The sequence below is a fragment of the Fulmarus glacialis genome, unplaced genomic scaffold (assembly GCF_000690835.1).
Source record: "Fulmarus glacialis isolate BGI_N327 unplaced genomic scaffold, ASM69083v1 scaffold14425, whole genome shotgun sequence".
In the NCBI taxonomy this organism is placed as follows: domain Eukaryota; kingdom Metazoa; phylum Chordata; class Aves; order Procellariiformes; family Procellariidae; genus Fulmarus; species Fulmarus glacialis.
In genome coordinates this window covers 36,537-47,140 of record NW_009213771.1, presented here as the reverse complement: position 1 = coordinate 47,140, position 10,604 = coordinate 36,537, and positions in this window count along the sequence as shown.

Sequence of the window (10,604 nt, the reverse complement as noted above, 5' to 3'; positions counted from 1 at the left end):
ACCATTCAGGTTTTCTGTTCTTTGCATGATATAAGTAAGGACAGACTCTGTGGTGGAGGAAGGGAATGATGTTAAGTTCTTTGCATGATATAAGTAAGGACAGACTCGGTGCTGGAGGAAGGGAATGATGTTAAGCTTTTAAGCATTTAGGAGCAATGTGAGCCTTAGCTGGTAGGATCCAGAGCAATGGGATGGTCAGAACCCCACCCATAGAAGTAAAAGATACTGGGACAGTAGTCTGATCTGCAGCATTTTTCTTCAAATTTTTAAGCACTGAGATTTCCTAAAAAGATGGGAGTATTTTTCACTATCTTTGTTCTAATCAGTTTTCAGCCATGACATTATGATGAAGATACAAAATCTTCAGAAGTTCCTGTATTTTCCAACCTGGGACTTCACAGTAAAGCAAATATTACAATCTTTGCTCAGGCACAGGGCTTGTATGAGCTAAAGGTAAAAAAAAAAAAAAAAAAAGAACCCAGAATTCAGCAATGACTTAAGCAAGGTCTGGTGCATAAAAGTTTAAGAGCCATAATAAAAGTGGCTAGCACCTGGGAGATATTAAAATCCTAATATTTCGTATGGGCGTGACTTCTTAACTGGCTTCGGCTCCTTAAAAACTCTGCCATGGCTAAAAGAGCAGTCCTGCTCTTCCTATGCATGCGGTCTGTGCATATGCTTCTGCCTTCCTGTAGTCAAGCAGTGATCTGGCGACTCTGCAACTGCTCTAGTGCCACCAGTGCCACAAAGGGAAGGTCAGGGATAGAGCAGCTGGAAATAAGAAGAGTGGAGCCATTCTCTTTGTCATGCTCAGTACATGAAAGTCACCTCAAGTTAGGGTCTGAGCTAATACCGGTTGAATTTGAAGTTTCCACTGAAATTAGTGTTTCTACTGGCTCTGCTTGGTGATGATCTGTGTAAACTTCACCTAAAAGGCAGGTAAGTCACAGTCTTTGTTTTCAGCTTAGGTGTGGTACACTAGATGAATTTCATCTCTGTCAAAATGAGAGTCAGAACAGCCCTAGCTATTTTACAGGTGATGGCGTTTCTGATAGTGGCAGCCTTCCAGCATGTATTTAATTTGTATATCTGTAAAGGATGGGTATAAAATCACCTCCCTCGCACATACAAGCCTGTGAAGCACACAATTCCATATCATGATACAGCTTCAGCTGCACAGGCCCCATCTAGACCAGGGCTTTAACTGCATCTGCCTTTGGGCAGACCCAGAGGGGTCCTTGAATATATGCTGTGTACTGAAGATGACTGGCCTGCTCGCTGAGCATTTACAAAATGCCTGCTTCATAGATATTACCACATATCAAATCAGTACTGACTTGATCAGCCTTTTGTTTGAAAGGCATATGTGCCTTAGACATGCAATTGTTATCTCACCCGATAAAAAAACAATTTAAAATATTTCATCATTAAGTCTCTTTGATAATCGGTAGAGTGTCTAAAATTAAAGTGTGTATGCAATTTGCACAGTCTGTGGTTAGAACTGACCCATTTTAAACATTTGTTTTTCTGTTTATCCTTTGGAGTTAGGTATTTATCTCACAAATACTGAGTTTGGTTAGGATACTTTCTTTGCATAAGAATTTTCTTTATTTCGCTCTAAAAAAATGTTAGCCTACACTGCCATCAAAGTAAAGCCTATATAAATGCCTACATACTACTAAGAGCATGAATTAACCAAAGTTGAACCTTCAAAAATAATTATTCCATGATCAAGATGAAAAAAAAAAGTTATAAAACAGAGGTTGTTCTGAAATCACTTCAGAAGAACGTAATTTCTTTGAATGACCCACAAGAACTTATATGAGTTAAGAAGAACTGTTTTGTCTTGCCTGGCATTGGCAATGCTCAGAATTTAGTATCCTAAATTTGTACAGATACAATATAATACCACCAGCAGGTGAAGCAGGACAAACACTTTCTTACCTGGCATTAAAAATCATTCCCTGGGAAGAGAGAGAAACAGACACCTTCCACATTCTTGTATTTTCTTTTACAAGTTCCTCATTGGAAAAGCATTCAGAACAACACAGGTGCTACTACAGAAAACTTTGTTCTTCTCAGCAACAGGGTAATTCTTTAGGAGCTCTGTTAAAACCACCACTGTGATGCCACAATATCAGAACACTGAGCAAAAGGAAAGGAAGAGGAAAAACTGAAATTCAACACTTTGTTGATATACCCTCAAAACTGGTATTTCTAATTCTAATATTGACTGCCTATATTGGAGTCCCCAACTTTGTTTCCTTGCCCTGTTTATATGTACAGAATGCAGTTTTTTCCTTCTGCTTTGTCCTCCCCCGATTTATTTTAAAACTGATTTTTTGTTACATCAACTTTATAAGTCTATGTATCCCAGATCAGAGTCCTCAGAATTGGTACTCTTCACCCCCAAGAACACAGTGCTGGTGGTGGTACTGCAAGTGCTTTATTGAACAGAACTATTGCCAGCTACTGAGATGTTTCAAATGGGAGGAAACAAGGGGTCTTTTTAAGTTTTGCTAAAAGGCACAGGTCTGTCTGTCTCTGAAGCCTAATCAGCACCTTGTAGGATCAGTCTTCAAATTATTACTACTTGGATAAGCAAAGCTGTCTTACTGAAGCTTAAGCTAGATTCACAGTTAAGAAAGGTATCCTTAGGATGAAAGTGGAGAGGCCAAAATACAGGAATAAAGTCTGATTCTGACATGTTAGGCTCATTCTCCTAGCAGTAGTTAACAACTCTTATACTTACCTGCCTACAGCTTCTTTAAAGCGTCCTGTATCCCTGCCAGCTTTCTCTGAAGTCTCTGAGAACCAAACCAGATGGAAAATTTACCCTGATGTGTACTTTACCGCAGCAAGGATCAGTACTACCTTTAATCACGGTATTCCCTGCATTGAAAAGGGGGAGTACGTCAAGTATTTTGGTAAATATAGCTACTACACACAGCAAATGTCAAGATTTTAATGACACTTACTTTTCAGTGCTTTCCATCTTCAAAGGGCTTCCCATTGGTTGACATACTTCAGAGTAATGACTACTCAAAACTGCCCTGTGAAGTAAGCGCTCAAAGTATGAAGTTGTTTTCTGGCTTTCTTCTCTCCCTTGAGTTCATTGCCCCCATACCCTTAGAATGGTGGCTGTATTCAATCACTGCTACATAGTCCTGGCACGTTAAAAGCTGTTTCATGACAACACGGTTAGCAGGTAGGTAGTTTTGCTACTTGATTTGTCCAGCTTTTTACCGTGAGTGAAACAACTGGCTCAGCCTCCAGGCTTGGCAGTGTAGATGCATGTCTGCCATTGTTAAGGCCTCATTCTTCCCTGAGTGTCACGTCCTCAGACTGCAGTGGAAGCCAGAAGGCAGAATACAGGCTTTGCATTTTGACTATAGTGTTAGCTTATCTCTCACCACTTGCGTCTTGCTTTGCTGTTCTTAAATGCCACACTTCATTCGGTAATTCTTTTTTCTTTTAATCCAACCTTCAAGAATGTATTTCATAATAGCTCCCATCTATGGGATAATTATGCTTAGTTAGCTGTACTCAACAGTGATGATTTCATAACATGCCACAAACAGGTGCCCATTAAATTCCTTTATTGGAGACAGAAACATTGCATAATTACAGATTTGATGAGGAAAACTGCAAATAGTATAGACTATTTCTACTGCCAGCAAAATACAGTTATTACAGGATTTATAGACATACAAATATAAAGTGTTTCTTTCATGCCAGATGGTCTGTACGTAACAATGCCATTAGGAGCGCTTAATTGTGCTTCTACAAAACCTTTAGAGAAGAATGAGGTAGAGTTTCCTTTAGTTTATCCAGTATTTTTTCATACATCTGTCCTTTACTGCTTTTATATGCTCCGATCCTTGTAAAATACCCAGTTAACTTTAACATTTGAGAAAACAGAGACCCTTCAGAGGCATTTACTTCTCCCTCTTTAAGTTGCTAATTTCCCACTGCTTATATGCTACAATTCCAGTAACTACTACTGCACCCTTCTAAATGCCTCGAAGGTCAGGTAGATTGGGACATCTGTCTTTCCAATTTTACTGCTTCAACAGAAATTGTTTGCAAATAACTTCAGATAAAACTCCTACTTGTCTCCATCATGGCAAAGAACCTTTTACATTCTGTCACCCTCTACTATAGTGGCCAAGCTGGAGTCCAAGCCATCTCCCCAGGAGATGGAGGAAATAGATTCACTCTTTGTCAACATCCTCGACTATGGAATAGAGTAATGATATATTTATCTCCTACTTGCAGTTCTAGTCAGCTACTGGGCCATTAGAAAATGAATATAAACTATGGGAACAGAATAGGCCACTGACCTGTAGAAAACAGTTTCTCACTTTTAGATGATCTGGAGCATTACCTGTTTGTTTTGATCTAATATTTTACTGTTTCATGACATATAAGAGTGTGTTGCAGGTTTCAGTTAAGATACTAGGGCCCAAGTTATGAAAATGTAGGCACAGATGTAGGTATTTAAGCAACTGAATAGGAGCATTCTTAAATAGCAATAGCAATCTACCATCCTGCTAGACATTTGGTATACCTGGGTAGTCTCTGTTTTGGACTGGATGAGAATGGTAATAATGTTGTTCTGACCTCCTGTCTTGACTGACTTGATGGGTAGTTTTACTCTCATTCCTTAGCATGCCTGTTCTGGGAACAGAAGACTTTTCACTTTACTTTTTGCTCTGGCATTCACTGCAAGCACTTAGTACTTACTAAAAACCTGAGAGTGTGCTAGGAGGGTACAGTAGAGAAAAAAACCTGTTATTTCACCTGAAGAGGTCACAATTCTAGCAGTGACCTAATCATAATGAAGAGGGGATTTGGCATACAGGAAGAAGGTGATTACATAAAGAGTAAGAATGTTTGCTTTCTTCTTATAACCTACTGAGACATGATAGTTTAAGATAATGCTTCAGTGATACTGTATCAGAATTCTAAAATGAAAAGCAAAATTTTCATAAAAAGGTGCAAAATTTAAAATATTCCATGTTCATATCTTGATCACTTTGATCATAAAATTAAAGAAAGTCTCTTCCTGCAAAATAGTACCGCTTGAGATAACTTCTGAGCTCCTCCATCTCACACTTAAATGACTGCTCTAAGCCTGACAGAATCAAGTCCTATAAAGAGTTAGCATTATTAAGAGGACCGGCTCTTAGAAACTTTCCCAACACTTGCTTAGAAAAAAAAGCACTACGCTTATTTTATCTACTATTCCCTGCATACCTCTTTGGTAAAAACCAAAAATGACCAGTGTTGGAAAACCATTTGGAGCACTGTAGTTAATTACTTTCACAAAGTTGTCTTCTCTTTTTCTACCTTAACTTTATCCAGCAGATATTTTAAAGACTTTAAAGTTCTATATCAAGGTCTTAAATCCTCTTTAAGATCTTCCTATGAACATGAAATTTAAGATTCTTTTTTTTAAAGCATCGCATAAGAATTCAGGATTGTGGTAAAAATCAAACACAATAAATTAAGTTTTAAGATAAGCAAACAGTATAAATCATGTTCAGAGAGAGGGACGAGGATCTAGCCATGCTGTTATTACTAGTGAATTTAAACACCATTATTTTTAGTAAATTTGGGTGTGGTTAACCTTGCTAGTGTGGTTAATGAGATTTAGTTCTATCTGAGCTACTAATTCCAAAATTTTGTTCCAAATCCAAGGCTTGACTATTCTAATTCAGTACTGTTCCACACCTGTTAAGCCCTAATGTACTTGACTGTTCTAGCTCAAGGTAATGGCTAAGTTAGTTTTGTCTATGAAGTTGGGGGTATATTTGCCAACTGTGCTATAGATGGCACTCAGGTTTTGCATAGTCAGGGAAAATATCCTGGAATTCCCACTAATAACCATCATGCTTAAAGCAAGGCATGGACAGAAGGATTGCTACAACAGTATTTTTCACCAATGCAATACCAGTACTCTCTTTTGCTATTATAATTACAAATATAAATACTTATTAAGAAGTTACTTCGCTTAAATGATTTAGGACCTATGAATTATTTTTCCAAATTTTGAGGATAGTGACAAAATACAGTAAAACACAGCTCTCTGACACTTCCCAAATGCTAAATATTGCAGTTTAGAAAATTTGTAGTCAACATTGATAAAGAGGCCTGTCTCTGTGCTACATGACAAAGCGTACCTCTAGAATAGTTGTAATCTATTGACTTTACATTGAGAGGTACAATGTTTCCTTCAAATCCTTTTAAATAAGATAGCACTGTTTGAGAGGTGGAGGTGAAATCTCTTTTCAAGATCTTTCTGTATGCTACTTTATGTTCTGACCTACATATTTTACTTGTTTATGGGTTCATACAGCAAACCTTAAATATATTTCTCATTCAAATAATATTTTCCCCCTGCATAATCAAGATACTTCTACTCTAAAGCAATCCTTGAAACACTGGACTTTACATGGCATCTTTCTCTGTTGCTTAAAAAGCTTTCTGGAAAGCTTATTTGATCTGTAGTAAAATAACTTTTTATGCAAAAGTTTGGATTAGAGTTAAAAGTGGTATAAGTGGCAGTACTACCACTCTGCACTTGCAAAGAGGTTAGATAACTTGTCCAGGGTCACAAAGTCAGTGGCAGTCTGTTCAGGCATTACATGTGCAGGTGGTAAAGTGCAATTCTGATCCCTGAACACCGGCAAGATGAACAATTTTTTTTTTTTTTTAACTGTCACTACTGCTAAAAGCAGAAAGAATGCAAAATTTGCTTAAATGGTCACTTTTAGATATGAGACTAAGTGGCATCATGACAGGAGGCTGGGGAAAAGGGGCTGCAAATCTGTGTGAAAGGGAGAGAAAGACAGCAAGAACGGCCCACCTCAGGGCATGCTCAGCCATCATTTACACTTGCCCACCTCTCGGCATAGGAGCCTGCCACTAGGACATTAAAACTTACCATCAGTAGGGTGAATCCCATGCAGAGAGAGCCAATGTGCCATAGTCTGGCAGGCTGTGCTACCACCTTCTGTATTCGATTTCATAGCAAGGCACTATCAACAAACAGTTCACACTAAGCAATCTGTTGAGATTATGCAGATTGTTTTGGAGAGGCCATTGAATTCAAGAGGGTTCCTCCTCTAATTAGACAGCTATGAGATCAGTCCCAGCTGTTTTTCTGTCTACCTCCTTGGAAGACCATGTATTAGACAGACATTTCAAATAACTTGCACTCCAAATGACTCTTTCAAATATCACATTTTTCCAAATTACCATTCTTCATGCCTGAGGAAAAATAAGTATAAAATAAGTATACAGGAGAGGATCATTGATATCTCTCTGAATTAGGTAAACCCTAAACAAGAGTTTATCTAGAAAGAGGAGGAGTGCAGGACAACTGCTTTTTGGCTTGAGATAGTTGAACAGGTGTAAACAATGGCTGGGCAGAGAGATCTCTCACTATCTTGCTTTTGTCTTATCAGACTTTCTTTCTATATCCCAGAAAAATCATGTTTGCTTTGCACTGCTACAGACTGAACAGATTATCTACCCTAAGCAGGAACCTTTATTAGCATTCTCACCAGAGTGTGTCACTGTAAATTCTCAGCGAATTTGCCCTCATTGCAGTTAAGAATCTAGTTCAGTAATGCCAGTTGGTGAAGCCATAACTCTTGGCATCAGAACAGCTTGTATGAAATGCCAGTTTCATGAAAAGTTCTCTCATTTGAAGGACTTCTTTCCTATGCATGAATCAAACTGAAAATTAAGGACATGCTCAATACCGAAAATAATAATCAAAAGAATGAAGGGGAGAAGAAAGAACATACAAAAATCGGAGTTCATTATTATAATTTTAAAGTACCAGTGTTTGTAAAACATAAGCATGTGAAAGGCTGTATCTCATTTGATCAACCCAATTAAACATTAAATAATTGCAGCCAATTATGCAAATATCACACAACAATATTAATTTGTTGATCTTTTTTGAACAGTCTCAAATTCTCCTAATGTTAGACTATCTTATGTCTTAAATGATCAATTAGCAGAACCATAACTAAGTGATGAAGAATGGATAATTGCCTAGTTATGATGTACCATACTCTTTCTATGTAAATCTGTTGCAATTAAACAAATAGGGCACATGGAGAAAAGATGTGCAGATGTTCTTTTACAATCTATTATTAGCTCAGGGAATATCACAGTTCTCTCCTAAATTTTACAGGCAAAAATAGGGAGAATGCAATACCAAATACTCACTATTATTTACACATATTATTTCTTTCCTTTGGTTAACAGGATAAAAAAGCAGTGGCAGAATGCAGGGTAGGACAGAAGAATTTCCTGTGTTATACAGACCTGTCAGCTCCCTTATTTAGGTTTTAAAGTTTAAAATCTAGAACCTGTTCACCTGGATCCCATTGGAAACAAGCACAACTTTGAGATGACATAGCTAGAGTAAAGCAATTAACCAAGATGTTAAAGACAACAGTTAACATACACACACTACGCGTTTTCATTCTTCTCTGCTAGAAAAGACTACGCATTTCTGTGGGTCATTCCAGTTTCAACTCCCATCATTTTGAAGTCTCCACCAGCTTAAAATGTGCAGTAAAAGGAAAGGTGTCTCTCTGGTCAGTGCAAACCACAATAAATGAAACTGCCTAGTTTCCTCACGTTAAATTACTTGCATCCAATTTAACAAGAGTTTTACACAACTTTTAGGTTTACCCGCAGTAAAATAATTCTTCTAACCGGTCCTTATTCATTCTGACTAGTGAATAGATTACTGCTGGTATACTTATGCCTTCATGGGGATTTTTGATATATGATACCTGCCAACTCTATCAACATCCTGAGATGTCAAGGTATCATACAACCACTTTGCCATGCATCTGAAGTTAGATATTTCCACTTTTCCTTTTGCTGCTAAATTTAAGATGAACATAAGGGGACAGATTAGATAGTTCAGTAACAGGAAGCCACATGTGGTTGCTCATTACATAATCTTTAGAGAGCTCCATGCCACGCTCTAGTTAAAGGCACTCTTTAGTTACGATACTTGTCTCTACCCCACATTGCATCTTGACATATTCCCCATGTTAATTTTTCCACCCATCTAATTAAATAAAGAGTACCAGCAGCTTATAATACTGAACAAAGACCAGCACACGATACAGATTCAAATGGTCAGAAAAGCAGACAAACAATACCATTGCTACTGTAAATGAAACAACATTTTGTGCTTGCAGTTGTATTCTAAAGAGAAAACTATCCAACAAATTTTAACAATGGTTACATTGTCAGAGAGAACCTTCAACTGTTCTTCATTAAAAGATCAGATTCGACTGCAGTCAAAGATACTAAAAGTCATGATTTGAGGGAGCAAAAGAAAGTGATGACTAAGTAGGGGTTGTCTTTAAAACCTGACCAAAAATAAACAGGAAAGCCATAAGGCTACTTTTTAGCAGTTGTGTAAGGCATGGATGGTCTATTACAAATTATATTTTGCCTTTTTAAACTATGTTAACAAATGCCAGTAACTACAAAGGTCTTATAAAGCATGGGAGAGATACTGTTGGGTCTTAAAAAAAATAAAGTGCTAAATATTTCCCTTAATACTGCTGCATCTCTACTGCAAACTATGGCAATAAAGGTTTCAGTTTTACTTCTTATAGGACTCCATCAGTGTCAATAAAGTTCCACCAGTTTTACACTGAAGTAGCACTTTGGAACATTGATACAGAATACGGTGGTCCCTTTTGGCAAGAGATATCTTAAAGCTGTTTGACAAAGCTGTGTGCAAAAAGAGAAAGCTAATAAATGTTACAGTATGATTGTTAGTGAACAGTTGCAGAAGTTATTTCCCTAACTATGGGCTACATGCTCTATATTGCTTCCAAATAGTATCAAGACTGCATGTGAGAGAGTAGCGGTATATGAAGAAGTATGTGCTTAATCAGAATGAAACCATGGTTTGAATGAAATCTCTTTCCTTCTTGTGCTAGATATTTTCTGTTGACAACATAGCTTGTTCCTTAATAGGAAGGTCCTATTAAAGTACATGTGTGTCAATGGAGGCTGGATACATTTCACAGCGAGTGGTGAAGGGGACAAGAAAAACACTTTGGTGATCTAAATTATGTGACTGGATGATGAAAGAAATTCCTCAGTCCAAAGGTTTGGTTGCTGTGAAGAAGAGTGGTTTAACTTTCACAGCCACAGTTGTCTAATCTTATGTTCTAGACTTTCACCTGGAAGTCAACACGGTGTCTGCAGCGTCCAGCTCTGTGCTAGGTGAGACAAAGGGTAATTCTTGTCTCAGCAGGGCCTGAGTAAATCATGTATGGAAGGATGTATTCAACTATTAGAGATGTATGCACTGCCCAAGTAGCCACTGCATATCCCCATGGAGGGAAAGTCAATAGGCCAACAGGGAGCATATTGCAGGCTAGATCGACTCAGAGAATTTTGGCCTAAAGGACAGAGCTCTTATTTGACAGAGTATGCATGAGGGCATCTAGAGGACTACGCAAAATCAGGAATTTCCCAGACAAGCAGAGTACGAAAGGGAAGAGCTTATGGCTAAACTTAATTGTTTCCCAAACACAGAGCAA